Genomic DNA, 21,339 nt, shown 5'->3' on the forward strand with positions numbered 1-21,339 from the left:
ATACTAGACCCCATTATACTTGCCCCTTACACATGATGCCAAATGGAATGAGCCAAAATTGACATAATGCCACATGGATTGAGACAAAATTCAAATAATGCCACATGGATTGTGTCAAAATTCACATAATGCCACATGGATTGAGCCAAAAATCACATAATGCCAAATGAATTGTGTCAAAATTCACATAATGCCACACGGATTGAGCCAAATGCATAAAATGCCATACGGATTGAGCCAAAATTCACATAATGCCACATGGATTGGGAAAAAATTCACATAATGCCACATGGATTAAGCCAAAATTCCCATAATGCCACATAGATTGAGCCAAAATTCACATAATGCCACACGGATTGAGCCAGAATTCACATAATGCCACACAGATTAAGCCAAAATTCACAATACACTTCATAAACAGGGACATTGTCCACCAAAGGCTCGCATAAAACATTTACACCATAATGTCCATTACACGTTAAGTTACAAGCCATTATGTCCATTATGTGTTATGCCAAACACCATAATGCCTATTAAAAATTATGCTACATAAGTGCTGCTTCTCTACATGCTCATTGCCAAGGGTTCCATGCTCATTGCCAGAGGTTTCATGTTCATTGCCATGTGGGATTACATGCTCATTGCCAAGGAGGAATACATGCTTGTGGTAAATGGGGGACAGCCGCCGCCAGGCAGAAGTGATAGCCACTGACAGTGGCAGAGCCTGGCTGTATTCAGAGCACTGCAGGTCCCGGCTATTTGAAATAATACCCCTTTCACACCATGAAATGCATTCCCAGGTTGCCCCCTTTTACACCAGCCTAGTCCCTGCATTTTCTGGTGTAAGGGGGAGAGAAAACCACCCCTCCCCCCCAGTGCCAGATTAAGGTCTAAATGGGCCTGGAGCTGAAAATGATCAAGGGCCTATTATGCGCAATAATAGGGGTTGTGGCCAGCACCTAATAATGTGGAAGGCGTGACCAATGTTCTGTTTGGGTGGTCTGCTCATGGGTGTGTCTCTATTTGTATAGATACTTTCAACTAATTATATATGCCTGGAAAAGGCAGGGGGCTGGCATAGGAAAAATGCAGGGAGATACGCAGGATGCCGATGTCCTAAGATACTTTCAGGGTGAGGCGACACTCCAGTCATAAAAAAAAATACTGAAAGCCAAAACTTGGTAGACAACATTTCAGCAGCTTTAATGTGGTCACCTAAATTTACCACACCATATACCTCTTATACAAATCATGCAACACAATAGTAACCCCCTTATACTGTACTTGCCTCTTACACATTATGCCACACTGACTGAGCAAAAATTCACACTATGGCACACGGATTGAGCAATAATGCACAATATGCTTCATAAATAGTGGCATTGCACGTATAAAACCCCCATTATATGTTAAGCCACACACCATAATGTCCATTACGTATTATGCCAAAACACATAATGCCTATTAAAAATTATGATACATAAGTGCTGCTTACCTACATGCTCATTGCCAGGGGTTCCATGTTCATTGCCATGTGGGATTACATGCTCATTGCCAAGGGGGAATACATGCTCGCGGTAACTGGGGGACAGCTGCCGCCGTGCAGAAATGACAGCCATTGACAGCTGGGCAGAGAGCAGGGGGCTGCCCGGCTGTATTCAGAACACTGCAGGTCATGGCTATTTGAAATAATATCCCTTTCACACCAGAAAATGCAGGGATTTACCCAGGAATATGGTCCCAGGATCATGCAGGGACAGTCCCGTGCTGGCCCTTGCATTTTCTGGTGTGAGGGGGAGAGAAAACCCCCCCTCTTTAAACAACCAGCTATATCTTCAGAACCAACTGACTCATTTACATGTGGTCTTCGAATGATTTTGGTCACATGAAAGTGGGCCATTTGGCTCCAGAGAAATAAATTTGTCCTCAAACAACATAAACAGCCATGTAATTATATTTCAGAAATGGAAAATCGGTTTACCTGCAATATCTCTAGAACCAATGAACCCATATGGTTCCTGGTATCAAACTGACTGAGTTCAACCTCAAGCTTCTATGATGCCGAAGGGGGAACTGGCAGCCGTTGGAACTGGGTGGGGGTCGGAATTAGCAGGTCTCATGTTATCCTATGGCGGCATACCCGGTTCCCGGGGGGCTAGTGACGCAGGAGAGTGGGCCTGGAGCTGTAGCTCCATCAGGCCCATTGTTAATCCGGCCCTGCTCCCCCCTTTAACCAGTTATCTCATTTAACTGGCTATATCTTCGGAACCAACTGACCCATTTACATGAGACAAGTATTATATTGAAGAACTTTTGAGTGGGCTTTGAATGATTTTGGTCCAGTGAAACTGGAACGTTTGGTTCCAGAGTAATCTGTCCTTAAAGAACATGAACAGCCATGAAATTACATTTCAAAAATTAAAAAATCGGTTTATAAGCAATATATCTGGAACCGATTGACCGATTTGAACCAGCCTGATATCATATTGAAGGCCCAGCGATTTTGAATTGAATGAAATCAACCACAAGCTTCTGTGATGCTAAAGCGGGAACTGGCAGCCGTCGGAATCGGGTGGGGGTCGGAATTGACGGGTCCCATATTATCCTATGGAGAAAAAACGTTACAGGTTTGCCAGGCGATATCTCCGGTTCCCGGGGGGCTAGAGACACGGGGCTGGGCTCGTTGGAAAGCCCTGGTCCTCAGCTACAAAATAAATGACAGGGGGGGCACGTGCCCGGGTGCCCCTCCCCTGAATCCGCCACTGTACACCGGGGAGGTTTATTACAGAGCAAGGACTCCTACTTACAGTCCCCCAAGCCTTAAAGATTCTGGTAACACTCATTCCATACAGCTAATTTATTTGAACCACGGGCATATTGTCTTGCATCACTTTGGGCTAATATTAGGAGTATTTCATTGTCTACAATCTTTTTGGCATTTATGGGGATTTGATCCTATTTGTTATTTAACAGTATAACATCTTTTTTAATAGTTGATCTCTTTTAGCATATCAATAAATTAATGTACATGACTTTTATCATGGGTCGCATGTCTTAATGAACTATTAACCATGTTAATCAACACCATGTACCCCTTCCACCACTGGTGATCACTGGCTGGGCCAGAGGCTTACATATGTTACCTACAGACATTCATAAACTATCCCCCATTACCACCACACTCCATTCACGCCAATCTTATCTAATACATAAATTCAGACAACTGAATTGTCGGTGAATGGGGTCAACTTTTTGTTTGAAGGTATTTGATTTAGTTTTAATTTAAACTAGGGTATGGTGGAAGGGGGGGGGGGTGCTTAACCCTTTGAGTGCTAAGTGAATTTGCCAAAACAGGTGTGAAAATTGGCAAGAAAATATTTGTATTCATTATAATGACCTGTAATGTTTACCTTCTATAGGAAATCTAATCTTTTTTCTACACAACACTTTTTGTTTGAATTGTGAGCGACGCTGTCATTTTTAGCGGATATTTCGAACATCTCTCACAGATTTTGGCGCTCAAAGGGTTACGTAGTAATAAAAAAAAAATGAAAGTAACAAAAAGCAAGTTTGAGACCATCCAATGACATACACAGTGTAGGAGGCCAAGGTCCACCTGGACTGATGGGGCCCTTGACTGCACTGATAACCACACCTAGCCTCCTCCGTGACCTGAACTGCTCCCAGGGAAAGTACCAAACAAACCAAAAACAGACAACTAGAATGTGGGTATACAAGGCCTGGAGGTTTATGACATGTCTTCACTTTTCTGAAGATTTTTTTTTAAACTGGTTTCATTGTAGTTTTGTCTTTGATTAAAAAGAAACTAAAACTGAAGCTATAAAACGTAGCTACATCCCCTGGTGCTAGTAACACAGAAATAGCTAGTTTATGGTTTTAAAAATTGTATCCCTTGTCTGCACAAAGAGGGGAGAGGAAGGAGGGGAGACGGCATGCTGAAAGACAAAGATTGTAACCATAGAGAAACACGCTGAACAAAAACAATTGGGGCTTGCGTTTATTGCGGTGAAATAGGAGATTACAATGACCTTATCTCCAGACACACAACAGGTCAACTTGTCTCCTTCATAACCATTTCCTATCTATACAGCCACAGTCACAATATTGACTAGATCCTAACAGTAAGACATTTTAACTGGCCCATTAATTCCTGCACATCAGTCAGGTCCATTGATTACTTGCACGGTCTCAGGAAAACCTGTTCAATTTTTAATAGACACAGAGGCTTCTAAGTCCTAGAGCACCTGTAACATAGCCTGAATCTGTTGCTACTGGTCTATTTTTGAAAGATTTGTTCTAGAACGTGGTACACGTTGCCCGACAGGTGCCACCAATCTGGTAAACGCTCTTATCGGACAGAGCGGATAAAAGATTGGTGCACACTGGTACACACAATTTCTTGCTCAGTGTGTACTCTCCTCTCATCCCTTGGTACAGGAAGCTGAGCATGATATGACATGTGCAGCATGCCCTATGTTATTTCATACAATTAGGAGCATTATCAAGCTGAATTGCTATTTATCTTCCGATTGGCCCAATATCTGAACATTGGATAGTGTATACATAGCTTTAGTACCTCAGACAGCTTCATACAAAAAGATGATGCAAACTGGGATGCAGGATTCATCATTCACCAGAGGATCTACAATATATTCATCACTCACCAAAAGATCTACTGTATATTCATCCCTCATCAGAGAATCTACAGTATACGCATCCATCACCAGAGGATCTAGAATATATTCATCCCTCACCAGAGGATCTACAGTATAATTATCCCTCACCAGAGGATCTAGAATATATTCATCCTTCACCAGAGGATCTACAGTATATTCATCCTTCACCGGAGGATCTATGGTAAATTCATCCTTCACCGGAGGATCTACAGCAGGCATTCCCAACCACGGTCCTCAAGGCACACCAACAGTGCAGGTTTTGTAAATATCCAGGCTCAAGCACAGGTGACTTAATTAGTCTCTGAGGGATTCTGATAAAACCATCTTTGCTCAAGCCTGGATATCACTAAAACCTGCACTGTTGGTGTGTCTTGAGAACCGTGGTTGGGAATGCCTGATCTACAGTATACTCATCCTTCACCAGAGGATCTACAGCACAGGTCTTCAACCTGTGGCCCTCCAGATGTTGTAGAACTACATGTCCCAGCATGCCCTGACAGTTTGGCATGCTCTTATAGGAAATAATGTGGCAATGCATGTTGGAACATGTAGTTTCACAACATCTGGAGGGCCTCAGGTTGAAGACCCATGATCTACAGTATATTCATCCTTCGCTGAAAGATCTACAGTACATTTATCCCTCACCAGAGGATCTACAGTATATTCATCCCTCAACCAGGGGATCTACAGTATATTCATCCCTCAACCAGGGGATCTACAGTATATTCATCCCTCAACCAGGGGATCTACAGTATATACATCCCTCACCAGAGGATCTACATTACATTCATCCCTCATCAGAGGATCTACAGTATATTCATCCCTCAACCAGGGGATCTACAGTATATTCATCCCTCAACCAGGGGATCTACAGTATATACATCCCTCACCAGAGGATCTACATTACATTCATCCCTCATCAGAGGATCTACAGTATATTCATCCCTCAACCAGGGGATCTACAGTATATTCATCCCTCAAACGGGGGATCTACAGTATATACATCCCTCAGCAGAGGATCTACAGTACATTCATCCCTCACCAGGGGATCTACAGTATATTCATCCCTCAACCAGGGGATCTCCAGTATATACATCCCTCAGCAGAGGATCTGCAGTACATTCATCCCTCATCAGAGGATCTACAGTATATTCATCCCTCAACCAGGGGATCTACAGTATATACATCCCTCAGCAGAGGATCTACAGTACATTCATCCCTCACCAGGGGATCTACAGTATATTCATCCCTCAACCAGGGGATCTCCAGTATATACATCCCTCAGCAGAGGATCTGCAGTACATTCATCCCTCACCAGAGGATCTATTGAATAATTATCCCTTACCAGAGGAGTTAAGTGCAACAGAATCTTCAGTAAGAGTTGGCCTTCAAAATATTGTGATTCCAGAATGTTACATACTATGACAGGGTAGTTTATCCCAGTCTCTTATGGCAGAGACTAATGCTTTGGGACAGTCTGCAGACTCATGATAAAAATAGTGTTTATTCCTCACATATCCCATCACACAGTACGCGCATACACAGGTGGATCACATGGATATGACTGATGTCTCTAGCATGGAAACCACTGTGTCTAGTCAGGGACATGGTTGTAGGAATACTTTATAGATGTGGTTGCTGGAACCATACTTAATGCTGTCTGTACCATCCTGATTTTTTCCCAAATAAACTATAGCCAGTGGTTCAGTACTGTATATACTGTGTCATTTGATTTCATCATCAGTTTTGAACTGGAACCTTTGATTAAGTTCACTTTTATTCTATAACCACCATCCTCTTCATCTCTGCAGCGAATAAGCTTTTAACATCCATAAGGAATGCTTGTAGGGTGTAGATGTCCCTTTTCTTTATAGGAGAAACAATATCAGATAGGGCCTGCACCCTGTTTATGTAACATAGGGGCAGATGTATTAAGCCTGCAGAAGAGATAAACTGGAGATAAAGTGGAGATAACATGAAAGAGATAACGCACCAGCCAATCAGCTGTATTTGAAATATGACAGTTGGGATCTGATTGGCTGGTGCATTATCTCCTTCCACTTTATCTCCAGTTTATCTCTTCACCAGGCTTAATACATCTGCCCCAGTATGAGTAACTCCAGAAAGAGTCCCCCCCCCCCCATCTTGTCTATCACTGCATGATGCTATGTAGTGGAAACAGGGTTGGACTAGCACAAAGTAGTACAGGGGAAATCCCCCTTGGGCCTCACTGCCAGGGGGCCCTTATCTTCTTTTAATGATCAGGTTTTAAACTACGCACATGATTTACACACTATACATATGTTACTTAGTTTATACTGGTATATTTTCTACAGTGCATTGCTGTTAATGTAGTACATTATCATGTATGCAATAAAAGTATGTATTTATTGGTTAGCCATATCTCTGTGAAGACTAGCCACACCCTTTCTAGAGATTGACCACATATAGGCTCCTCCCTCAGCATTTTCCCAGTGGGCCCTTCTTGCTCCACTCTGACACTGAGTGGAAGTAAAAAGCCTTGATGAATGAAAGTATACATATATCAGTCAGTAAAGGCTGTGATTTTCCTCTGGAGGCTGCATAAGGAATTCTACAGTACAATAGAGTAGAACATATAAGATTCTAGGAACGGTGGCATCAGTTCCCTAGGGGCTGACCAGTTGTTCAGCTTTTTGGAAGATGAAACTTATTAATAACTACAGTATGTTCTAATAAGTTGTCAGCTGATCTGAAGTCTCAAGGATCCTGTAGAAGAAATGGTATTTGTATGATGTAAGTTATGTAAGACATTAATATGTGGACCGTATTTAGGTAATAGGATAAGAGTCTGTTTGCTTTCTTCTGGTAAGGTGGCTGGGCTTTATTGTAACCTGAAGATGACAGGTTCAGTTAGGAATGAATGCAGCAGATGTTTGGAAATGAGAGTTATTAATGACTGCACCTGTGCTCCAACTAAGTGGTCTGAAAAACGTGAACTGTTAGTAGATCTCAAGGACGTCCGCTGTGGAATCACCTAAAGCAGTGCTACTCAACCTCGGTCTTCAAGGACCCCCAACAGTGCACATTTTCCAGTTCTCCAAATAGAATCACAGGTGAAATAATTAGTTCCACCTGTGATCTTTGAAAATCTGTCAGTGTATAATGAGTTCACGTGTGGACCTGCCGGGTGACCTGGAAAACGTGCACTGTTGAGGACCGAGGTTGAGAACCACTGACCTAAAAGCATAAGGAGATTATCAATATATATATATATATATATATATATATATATATATATATATTCTTATATTCAGAAAATGTAATGCATGTGGAATTATTTAAATAAAACACAAGATCAAATAATAACATAAATAAACTTAAAAACTGACAAGAAACCTTCCCAGTAGGAGAACCACGTAACCTATCATTTAAGCTGTGAACATGTATTTACAGTATAAACAAAATCTGTTCCTAAAATCAAGAAAATCAATGACCTTTTGTTAATAATTGAAAGTAATTAATTACAACAAGTCAACTGCATTTTGTGGATGACAGTCCTGTAAGATGGGATGTCATGTAGAATAAAGTGCTTTGTTTAGTATATGATTACTGCAGTCAATCAATTCTGACCATGTTATTTGTCTGCCAATAGGTTGGACAATCCACGTGGAAACTGCGCATATTAGAGTGTAACCAGTACATGACTTTCCTGTTGCCAATAATAGTTTTCCTTTGTCTCGAAATTAACCTTTTATTATGTGGGTAATTAGTTTTTGCTTTTAATTAATTTTAGACAAGTCATTTATCTTGAATTACACACATGTACCTGGAAGGAATCTTAATCGTTATTGTACCGATGTGGCCTGTATAATTGAAGTATTTTTCTTACTTTAAATTGAATAGCCCCAATATTGTAGACAAATCGGTTCATTATTTGTATCCCATTAAAGATAGCTACAGGTATCTGCACCTTTTCTACCTTTCCTTTCCTTTAGCTTAAATATATGAATTCATCTCTGCCGGAAAGTGTTTTAGCAACACAATTTAACATGATCATACAGTGGAGGTCATTCTGGTTTGCGAGTCAATGAAACTACGCCTGCCGTCCGCCTGCCACACACACGCATGTGAATGGATGTTTTCTACAGCGCTTGCAAATGTAAGTCACTCTCTGCTGTCTCAGATTTGCGCCGCACTTGTAGGGGAAGAGGACGGGCAGATGGCATCCGGTGATGTCCCCGGCACCTCCATCATGGGCGAATTACCATGGGAACGCCCAGTGTTTTCATGGGAACGCCCATGAAACACTAGGTGTTCCCATGGGCGCGACCCGTGACCGCCGCCCCACACCTGCCGCCTGGACTGCTCCATGCGAACGGCCCGGCAACTATACAAGTCGCCATTTCCATTCGCACTGAAGGCCTGCACATGTGCATAAGCAAATAGGCTCATGAGCAGCCCATCACCATTGCTCGCCATTGCAAATTCATAGTGGTGAGTATAATTCAAAATGACCTCCCGTATGTGATCACCAGACTATAGTACCCTATAGCAGTAGGACCTCCATTCTGCCTTTAATAAACTCAGAGGTACTCTTGTTTGGAAGAGAGTATTGCTTTATAACAAGCGATGGTATCCTGGTTCTTTTAAAACTAGGATGGAGAAAGGTTGGGGACTTTGAGTGCTATTACCATTCTTAGTTCCACCCATCCTTTGTATCATCAGGGGTTAATGCCTACTAAGTCCTTATTTTGTTGCCCTTCCTTCAAAAAAGCATGGCAGGGAGTTAGGGGGCATGACCAAGTAGACAGGTGGGCTGACCTGGGGCATGACTCCACAATCACATCATCACGTCAACTGTGTAGCAGGAGTCTCTCCCGCTGTTAGACAGTTCCCAAAACCAGGCACTGTATAGTGGGGGGTATTGCCATGATGATGCATTTCAGTGTGAATTTCATAGCTGGGTCCCCCTTGGACCACTCTTTTGTGGGAGGCTGAGGGAAGGGACTGCAGGAGGCCCTCAGAAGTGACACATCGAGTGCGACACGATTTATGGGAGCCTCACAGCCAATCCTGTAGGGTAGACAAGTATGGTTAAAGCTTGTGTTAATTATACAATTATAGATGCAATGTTTGTTTTGTTTCTCTAGTAGAGTCAGGGCCAGCACAAGGTTTCTCAGCACCCCAGGTAAAACTTCCTAATGCTGAGATGGAGTCTTAGAAGTTCCATAGCTGTCGCCTGCATTCATTTCAACATAGAAACAGAGAAACATCGAATTTGACGGCAGATAAGAACTACTTGGCCCAACTAGTCTGCCCCTTTTTAAAACATGTTACCTCAAACCATATTTGATCCCTATTTTTTTGTAAGGATATCAATATGCCTATCCCAAGCATGTTTAAATTGTTCTACTGTATTTGCGTCTACCACCTCCGATGGGAGGCTATTCCACTTATCTACTACTCTTTCTGTGAAGTAATTCTTCCTCAGATTTCCCCTGAATCTTCCTCCCTCTAGTGTCAGTGCATGTCCTCGTGTTCTGCTGCTCCTCTTCCTGTGAAGAATGTCTCCCACCTGTAACTTGTTAAAACCCTTGATATATTTGCATAGGCGAATCTAGGGGGTGGTCCGGGGGTGCACAGGACCACCCATTAGCTCATTTTGTAGCTGAGGGATGGGCTTTCCAACGAGCCCAGCCCCGTGTCTCTAGCCCCCTGGGAACCGGAGATACTGCCAGGCAAAGCTGGAATGTTTTCCCTATAGTATAACATGGGACCCGCTAATTCCGACCCCCACCCAGTTCATCGGCTGCCAGTTCCCCCTTCGGCATCACTGAAGCTCGAGGTTGATCTCAGTCGAACCCAAATTGCTGGGCCTTCAATCTGATACCAGGCTGGATCCATATGGGTTAATTGGTTCCAGGGATATTGAGGTTAAAACATTTTTTTCATTTCTTAAATGTAATTTCATGACTGTTTATGTTCTTTGAGGGCAGATTTCTCTGGAACCAAACAGCCCAGTTTCACGGGACCAAAATCATTTGAAACCAACTCAAAAGTTCATCAATATGATACTGGTCTCATGTAAATGGGTCAGTTGGTTCCGAAGATATAGCTGGTTGGTTAAAGGGGGGTAGGGAGAGGATAGTGGTTGTCTCTCCCCCTCACACCAGAAAATGCAGGGACTAGGCTGGTGTATAAGGGGTCAGCCTGGCAATGTCCCTGCATGATCCTAGGACCATATTCCCGGGTAAATCCCTGCATTTTCTGTTGTGAAAGGGGTATTCTTTCAAACATCCGTGACCTGCAGTGCTCTGAATACAGCTGGGCAGCCCCCTGCTCTCTGCCCAGCTGTCAATGACTGTCACCCCTGCAGCTTCCGCTCCAATTCTTCTCCCCGCTTTCACCTCAGCCCGCCCCCCCTTTAATCATGTGGTGCCGGTGCCCACATGCTCCCCCGACGTCATGCACAACAACAGCGCGCACAATATTTCAAATGTCCCATCGGCTAGAGGGGACACCAGGAGGGGAGTGGGAGTGTGCTCTGCGCTGCGCTCTGCTCCTCTCCCCATAGAAGCAGATGCACCGCTCTCCATCTCTCCCTGCAGCAGCAGCGAAGGCTCATATATAAATTTACAGTAAGTGGCACTTTTGGGGGCATTGTTTAAGGGACGCTACAAGTGGCGGTATGTGGGGGCATTACGCATAATGTGTGGCTTAATGTGTAAGGGGAATTACGGTGTGCAGCATCATGTGTAAGGGGCATTATGTGTGCAGCATCATGTGTAAGGGACATTATGTGTGCAGCATCATGTGTAATGGGTACTATGGTGCGTGGCATCATGTGTAATGGGTACTATGGTGTGCGACATCATGTGTAATGGGTACTATGGTGTGCGGCATCATGTGTAATGGGTACTATGGTGTGCGGCATCCTGTGTAATGGGTACTATGGTGTGCCATCAAGCAATAACCCCTAGCAATGAGCACGTAGGTAAGCAGCACTTATGTGGAAAATATGTAATTGGCATTACGGTTTGTTATATAGTATGTAATGGGCATCATGATGTGTGGCACAATGTGTAATGGGCATTATGGTGTGTGGCCTTATGTGTAATTGGCATTACGGCGTGTGGCTTTATGTGTAATGGGTATTACGGAGTTTGCTAAAATGTGTAATCGGCATTACTGTGTATGGTCTAAAGTGTAATACCACACCTCTTTTTGTGATGCCACGCCTCCTTCCCATGAGGCCACGCCCCCTTTTTGCCGCGCAAAGGGCACCCTGCTGTTATGTCTAGATCTGGGACCACCCATTACCAGAATTCTAGATTCTCCTATGTATATTTGAAAGTTTCTATCATGCCCCCCCTTTCCCTTCTCTGCTCTAAAATATACATATTAAGATATTTTAGTCTTTCCTGGTATGTTTTGTGATGTAGGCCATGCACCATTTTAGTTGCCCTTCTTTGTACAGTCTCTAATGTATTTATATCCTTCTGGAGATTTGGCCTCCAGAACTGAACACAATGCTCTAGGTGAGGCCGTACCAATGACCTATACAGTGGCATTATTATTTCTTTCTTTCTACTGCTGATACCTCTCCCTATGCAACCAAGCATCTGACTTGCCTTCTTCATTGCTTTGTTATATTGCCTACCTGCCTTTAAGTCCCCTGAAATAGTGACACCTAGATCCCTCTCTTCCTCAGTAGTTTCCATTATAGTGTGCCATTTATACTATATTTAGTCTTTGGATTTTTGAGACCCAAGTGCAGTATTTTGCATTTTTTGGCATTCAACTGTAGTTTCCATGCTCTTGACCATTACTCTAGTCGACCTGATGGCAATCATACATTACCAGCGAAATCCAGGAACAGAGCATTTTCTCCCTCATGGAGAGGGTCAGGTAGGCAAGGATGCTGTGCATAAATAAGGAGCAGTGTACCGAGTTCACCTTCCGGCAGCTTCATTTAACATGCCTCCTGCCCTGGTCCGTACAGACTGAAGGTGGTGAATATAAATTATGATATAGGTATTTTATGATGTGTGTGGGGGTGGGGTGGGGAGGGGGTGAGTATACTGTAGATAAATACTATATATGCTTTTTGTGGGAGTTAATGATAGGTATTCATGTATATAAGGGGTGGGGGGTAATACGTATAAGGTATATAAGGAGTGGATGGAGTAATATGCATTTATGTATATAAGAGTTGGTTGGGGTTTTAGGTAATTGAGTCAGATGGCAGCTTTGTGGTATCAGGCTGCCAATGCACACCAGAAGATAGATACGTCACAACTGCGCTCAGCTTGTATGTACTCTATGCTAGGTCCAGGTGCTGCTAGTCTCATAAAGGGTATCCCAGTCCCTTTTAAATAGATATGAGGATAGTTTGGGGTGAGATAGCGCTATCCTGTTTGTATTGGTGTTCTGCAAGTGTGTATATGAGCAAGGAAAGGAGATTGAAAAATAGATGTATAAACAATGTCAGATTTATTGAAGTCAATATATCAGGAATATAATCCTATGCAAGCAGCTAAAATGTGGTATCCTGGTTATGCGCTTATACCAGACTCTGATACAGGGGTGGTGGAATGGTGCTTACCCTAAGGGTAAGGGGGGGGTTTTGGGGTACCTCTGTGGGTACTTAATTGGTGTTTTAATTACACCTATGAGGGGTCCCCCAAGCGGGGATTCCTGTGGCAAGTGTCACCAGAAGAGTGTTCCCAAACGGGTATTTCAGAATGTCTGTACTAGACTTCTTTAGCTACCGTAGGCCCTATAATAGAACCTACGGTCTCTCCTGGTGATTTGTCCCAGGAATGGAGTCTGGGTGAATGGGTGGAGATGTCTGTGTTTGTCAGCAGGGAGGTGCCTTATGGGCTTCGGGCGATTCTGGTGAACCCCCTTACAATCTCATAGGTGTATTAACCTATGCCCTCTCTGCCTAAACACTGTCCAAATAGAGTAAGTGTCTCAGTTATAATACGCTGCTAGCGGCGTCCCGCATCGCAGCTTGTTGTAAATTGTGACTCACGGTTCCTGGGTAAAAGTTCTCCGCGGGGATGCAGCAATGTTCAGCAATGTGTAGCTGGTCCCTGGAGTTCTCCTTCCCCCTCCGTGTGGATGCGTGTCACAGTGTTCCTCCGGCCACTTCCGGGTCTCCGATCTCGCGAGACTTCGGGTGCCTGGGTGTACAGCGCTAGTGCGCTGCGTTGGTCTGATCTGGGTCTCTGTAGAAGTAAAAAATCACTCGGTAGGATGGTTGTGGATGCGGAATGTCTGTTTTAGCTAAAACAGACATTCCGCATCCACAACCATCCTACCGAGTGATTTTTTACTTCTACAGAGACCCAGATCAGACCAACGCAGCGCACTAGCGCTGTACACCCAGGCACCCGAAGTCTCGCGAGATCGGAGACCCGGAAGTGGCCGGAGGAACACTGTGACACGCATCCACACGGAGGGGGAAGGAGAACTCCAGGGACCAGCTACACATTGCTGAACATTGCTGCATCCCCGCGGAGAACTTTTACCCAGGAACCGTGAGTCACAATTTACAACAAGCTGCGATGCGGGACGCCGCTAGCAGCGTATTATAACTGAGACACTTACTCTATTTGGACAGTGTTTAGGCAGAGAGGGCATAGGTTAATACACCTATGAGATTGTAAGGGGGTTCACCAGAATCGCCCGAAGCCCATAAGGCACCTCCCTGCTGACAAACACAGACATCTCCACCCATTCACCCAGACTCCATTCCTGGGACAAATCACCAGGAGAGACCGTAGGTTCTATTATAGGGCCTACGGTAGCTAAAGAAGTCTAGTACAGACATTCTGAAATACCCGTTTGGGAACACTCTTCTGGTGACACTTGCCACAGGAATCCCCGCTTGGGGGACCCCTCATAGGTGTAATTAAAACACCAATTAAGTACCCACAGAGGTACCCCAAAACCCCCCCCTTACCCTTAGGGTAAGCACCATTCCACCACCCCTGTATCAGAGTCTGGTATAAGCGCATAACCAGGATACCACATTTTAGCTGCTTGCATAGGATTATATTCCTGATATATTGACTTCAATAAATCTGACATTGTTTATACATCTATTTTTCAATCTCCTTTCCTTGCTCATATACACACTTGCAGAACACCAATACAAACAGGATAGCGCTATCTCACCCCAAACTATCCTCATGCCAATGCACACCGACAAGCCACAGCCATGATGTAACTATATGCGGACAGCTACATATATATGGAACATACTGTATTATAAAACAAGCACAATTCAGCAGCGGAACTCATACAGCATAAACATGCTACGCTCCAGCTGTAGCTCCACCTACAATATCCACAGCTCCGCCCACCTATGCTCCCCAACTTTCGACCTATGGGGGCCCTGCCCATTTTGTCAGTCCCGGGCCCCACAATTTGTGATGGCAGCCCTGCACAGCGTGATGCCGATTATACATATGACACACACCGTGATGCCCATTATACATATGACACACACTGTGGTGCCCATTATAAATATGGAAGTCAATGTGAAAGAGCAAGATATAATGTAAGAAGGCGGCACTAATACAGTGTCTATCAAAAGGCAGCTACCAGTGCCAATAGAAGCACTGAACAGTGTGGCATTCGGAGCCTGCAGAGTGTTCAACAGAACCCATTTGTGGAATAGGTATCCCAGGGAGGGTAATCTGTGGGTCTCCTTGACAGAAAGAGCAGGGTCTCCCCTTCTCCCCAGTCCTCACCTCGACCAAAGCTCCTCTGGTAGCCTCTGTCAATCCTCCGGGTCAGGAGCCAGGACTCAGCGGCAGGCGGGTCTTTAGTCACCAGCCGGCGCTTCCACAGGCCCGACTATATCAGCAGGGGTGGAATATAGGAGAGTGGAGCAATCTCGGTACACGTCTGCTCCCTTCAGCGGACAGGCGACGCCCCCCTCTGTCCCTTTCCTGTTGTATACCTTTCTGTCATCTGCAAAAAGGCACATTTTACCCTCAATTCCATTTGCAATATCACCAATAAAGATATTAAAAAGCACTGGTCGAGGGGGCGGAGCCACGGCGGCGTGAGAGAGGGCGCGAGGTCTGGCTCTCCTGACCAGGGAATGGTGATACCCAGCTCTCCCGCCTAGCCTCCCCGCCGACCTACGGAGCCTGGCAAGCGGATCTGCGGGCATGTGGTGCGGTGGTGTCCTCCTACCTTCCCTCCGGTGGTGACGAGGAGAGCGCGCTGCTGTGGGAGTCGAAGCATGGCTGAGCGGGCACTGGGAGACCCGGAGATCCGGATGTGACGTCCCTTCCCCTTCCAATCCAAGTGACGACGGGGGGAGGCTGCATTATCAGCCGCCGCTATATGAGATCTAGCAAGCGGCAGTGCTGGCGTGCTACAGGCGCCAAATAAGCCAGAGCGGCAGGAGCAGAGCGGAGTAAGGGGCAGCAGAGGTACATCAAAGGCGCAAGTATCCAGGCTTGTTTCAACAGCGGCAAAAGCAGTGGAAGGGGCCATAATACAACGTGGACTGGACACACAAAGGATTACAGGATGGGGAAAACGGGTCAAAACTCGGCTGCCGCACGCCTAGAAAAATATGCCCGCTCAGCGCAAACTGTCAATAACTCCCAACCAAGTACCCCACAATCTACACCTGTTAAAGGGGGGAAAGATACTGTACAAACCGAAGTCACTCTGTCCCAGGTCTTAGAAGCAGTAAACAAGTGTGAATCGCACCTTACAGAACAAATGTCAAAAGTACAAGCAGACATTTTGCTATTAAGAAGCGACGCACAGGCTATTAGGGACAGAATGGCAGAGGTGGAATCCCGTATATCCAATATGGAGGATACTTTAAACCCGATTCAGATTCAACTCAAGTCACTCTCGAGCCAGGTCACTGAAATAAGACAGAGAATGACAGATTTGGAGGGCCGGCTTAGACGTAGTAACGTTAGATTTGTCGGTCTGGAGGAACGAGCTGAGGGGGGAAACCCCGAGAAGTTTCTGGAGGAGTTGTTGGTAAAGGTGTACGGGCGAGAAGCCTTTTCACACGTATTTGGCATAGAGAGAGCACATCGGGTGCCGGCACGCCCCTTCCCTCCAGGGGGTCCTCCTAGAACGATGATCGCCAAAATCCTGCATTTCAAAGATAAAGAAGCGATATTACGACTATCAAGATCTGCAGGAGATTTGACCTTTAATGGAAAAAAAGTCGCGGTGTTCCCCGACCTCCCTAGAGAAATACAAAAGGACAGAGCAAGGTTCAGAGAACAAAAAGCACGTCTCCGTGATCTAAATTTAAAATATGCAATGCTCTACCCCTCTAAACTTAGGGTGGAGGTGAATGGAGGGACTAAATTCTTTTTGACACCAGAGGAGGTCGCCAGCTGGCTGGACATTACGTTTCCAGGAAAGAAGCAACTGTCATCAAGTTAGATATGACGCGTGATGATTAGAACTATTGCTCTAGTCTGTATAGATGGGCCAAGTAGGAGTAATGATGTCGAGTTTGTCTATACTAGCAGAGATGTAAACAGTTGACTTGGTTAAAATGGGATTAGAACTAATAGCGCATATTGTGTCTGGGTAGACAAATAGTTTGACAATGTCCGCGTGGTTGGCGATGTACATTAAGAATTAGTATGAAGAGATATTACCATGCTCGGCGGGTTGGGGAAGGCGGGGGGGGGGGGGCAGGGTGGGGGGTGAATATTTGTTAAATGATATTAAAATAATTTGGTCAGGAGAGCTAGCCACGGTTCATGGTGGCTAAGAATTAAGTTCCCGATAAAAAAAAAAAAAGAAATGGAAGGGCTGGGGTTGGTGGGGAGGGGTGGGGGGGAAGAGAGGTATGCCACAGGGGTAGGTCATACAGGGAGGGGGGAGGAGGGTGGGGAGGGGTTTATGTTTGTGTGTGTAAGGTACAGGATGATCCCTCAGGTACTCCCCTACCTGACCATTGGAAGCAGATGGTTTAGATGGTTAAACTCGTGACATGGAATGTCAGAGGCCTAAACAATAAGTTTAAAAGATCACTGGTACTAGACCAATGTAAAACATGGGCCTCTGACATAATTTGTATCCAGGAAACACATCTAAGTAAAGAGCGTCTGGGGTCTATGAAAAGATCATGGATGGGATCTATATACCACGCCCCATTTACTTCCACGTCAAGAGGTGTAGCACTTATTATTAAGAAATCTGTTGTATTTGAAGCCTATAATGTAAAGATTGATCCATTGGGGAGATATATATTTTTAGATTGCAATATTAATCATGCTAGAGTTTGCTTATTGACTGTATATATCCCACCTCCTTTTTCATATTATGTTTTGAATGAGGCAGTAGAATTTATTGCGGCATATCCCGACAATAAGGTCATCTGTGCAGGAGACTTTAATAATATATTATCCCCACAGTTGGATAGATGGTCTAAGAGGAGGGGGAGAGATGCCCAGATTAAAACTAAATTCGCAAATTATATTGAAAAAATAGGATGGAGGGACCCCTGGCGGGAACGATACCCTGATCTCAAGCAGTATTCATGCTATTCTGGAACGTATGAGGCATTTTCCAGGATTGACATGATCTTAGTCTCCGATAATATGATAAATAATGTGATATCCATTCAGTACAAGGGTCGGGGTATTTCTGATCACTCCCCATTACTGATAGAATTAAATCTAGATTTTGGGGGGGGGATCTAAATTTTGGAAACTACAGCCATACTGGCTCTCTCAGATAGATACAAAAGAGTTACAGCAAGAGGTGGATGCCTTTTTCTCCACTAACAAGGGGTCAACACAACAGGTCAATATATGGGATACGTTTAAGGCCTATTTAAGGGGGATACTAATAAAAAAAATTGCATATCTTAAAGCACAATATAGAAAAAAGGCAGTAGAATTGGAGACCCGAGCGATACAGGCAGAAAACAAATATGTCTTGACCAAATTAGAAGTAGATCGGAACACCTGGGAAAAGGCCAAAACAGAATGGGTAGAATACACCAATGAGGCTAATACACATAGAATGATGGGCAAGGCCAATAGATGGTATATGGGGGTGGATAGGGGGGGAAAATTGATGGCTCTTCTGGCTAAAAGCGATAACCCCTCAAATAAGATCATTAAAATTTGTAAAGAGGGCCATGCAGATCTGACATCTACTCCTGATATAGTAGAGGAATTCACTGAATATTTCTTCAATCTCTACCAGTCCCGGCTTGAGGTAGGACAGGAGGAGGCGGATGAATTTGTTCAAAAGATTGGGATGCTTAGGCTAACAGAGGACTCCAAAAATGCACTGGATGCCCCCATAACACCCCAAGAGGTTAAGGAAGCACTAAATTCGCTCTCTAAGGGGAAGGCCCCGGGAATTGATGGCCTCCCAAGTGAGGTATATCAAAAGCTGGGAAAGAAAATTATACCACATCTTCACTCACTATATAGGTGTATGGCGGAGGAGGAAGTATTGCCAAAGACAATGGCGGAGGCTTTGATAGTGCTCATACCAAAGGAGGGGAAGGATCCCACCTTGGTGGAGTCCTACAGGCCTATCTCGCTGATCCCAACGGATGCCAAGATACTGGCCAAAATTTTGTCCGGTAGACTTGGCAGGGTGATCGGCGAGGTAGTTGCAGCGGATCAGACGGGTTTCATAGGTGGAAAATCCACAATGATTAACCTCAGAAAGGTCTTCTCCTATATACAGAATAGGAGAATCCGGGGATCGGAGGGCTTGATCGCGTCTTTTGACGCGGTCAAGGCCTTCGATTCCATAGAATGGCAGTTCCTGTGGTCTGTACTGGAGGCCGCGGGTTTTGGCTCGGGGTTTATCAAGTGGGTAAGGGTGCTATATACTGCCCCGCAGGCTAGGGTGTCGGCTAACGGATATGTGGGAGCCTCCTTTCCCTTGAGCAGGGGGACACGCCAGGGGTGCCCACTGTCTCCGCTTTTATTTGCGGTGGCAGTTGAGCCCCTGGCGTGTCTCCTAAGGCAAAAATTGGGTATTGGTCATTCCCCAGGACAAGATAATATTATCTCCCTATACGCGGATGACCTGCTAGTAGGAGTCTCGGACCCAAACAGCAATTTTGGTGAGGTCTTGGCGACGGTGCAGGAGTTTGGGGAATATTCTGGCCTGGTTATTAACCAGCAAAAATCCAACCTAATGGTAGTAGGAAATGATAAAATAGGTATTGATACGGAAATATACTCCTTAAGGAGGACAGAGAAATTCAAATATCTGGGGGTTATTGTATCAAATAATCCTGGGGACTATTTAGAGGATAACCTTGCCCCCATGCTGGTACGCTTTAAAAATCAGAGTAGATGCTGGAGTAAATTACCCCTGACTCTACTTGGGCGTATTAACCTGTTTAAGATGCTGGTTTTACCTAGGCTCCTCTACGGTCTCCAACATTCTCCGATGTATATAAGGGATGATTTTTTTAGGAAAGTGAATAATGTCATCTCATCCTTTATATGGAAGGGAAAACGACCTCGTATAAGGATGGAGACATTATGGAAAAAGCGTAATGATGGAGGCCTTGCCATTCCAAACATCAAACTATATTATTGGGCAACACAGATTATCCATTTGAAAACATGGATGGATGAGGGGGCAACAGAGGATGAAACTAGACAATTGATCCGTGGTATGGGAATAGAATGGAATCCACTCCAGGTACTATTGATGGAGGGAGCCAGGAAGAAATCTCCACCTATTATAATGCAAGCCGTTAGGATATGGAAAAGAGTGTGTAAAATGGATAATTATGATGGTATAGATCCTGAGTCTGCCATTTTCTCATTAACCTTGTTAAGCGAACTCAATAAAATGGGCACTGGTAAACGCTGGGCGAGGTATGGCATTACACAGATTCGGCAGTTATACCAGAATGGAAATTTCAAGTCATATAATACATTATGTTTAGAATTTGGGATACCAACAACAATGCTCTTTAGTTATATACAGTTAAAACAAGCATTAGAACCCTATGGAGCTAGGCGGGTGGGATTCATGATAGATACCCCGATTAAGGCCCTTATAAATAAACTACCGCAAAAAAACTATCGGTGGTATATAACCACTTATTAGGGGACACCGTTGATATGGGAATCCCGAAGCTTAAAATGAAGTGGGAAACAGACTTCCCCAACTTGACAGCAGAAATGTGGGATAGGGCCTTGAAATCCCCGGTTAGGGCTACAAATTCAATGCGCATACAGATGGTACAATTTAACATCTTACATCGGGTGTATTTAACATCTGTTAAGATGAAGAGATTTGGGGCAACTGCCACTGATATATGCTCTAGATGTGGGATCCAGCAAGGCACATTTATACACTTGATTTGGTATTGTACAGGAGTTATACGGTTCTGGGAAAAGGTCTCAGATGTTTTGGAAAAAGTGGGTGTTCCCCAGGCCGAAATAACCCCAATGAATATTTTGCTAGGGCTCTGGACGCATGAGGGTGTCTCAAGAGATATAAGCACTTTGGCGTTATGCCTATCTGCAACTGCAAATATGGTTATTGCACGTAATTGGTCGGGGGCTAAAGAACCACAATTTCAGGAATGGTTAAATTTGGTGGATATAACATATCAACATGAAAGAGTGATTTATGTAACAAGGGGATGCCAAGA

The sequence above is a fragment of the Crinia signifera genome, chromosome 19 (assembly GCF_055691185.1).
Source record: "Crinia signifera chromosome 19, ASM5569118v1, whole genome shotgun sequence".
Lineage (NCBI taxonomy): Eukaryota > Metazoa > Chordata > Amphibia > Anura > Myobatrachidae > Crinia > Crinia signifera.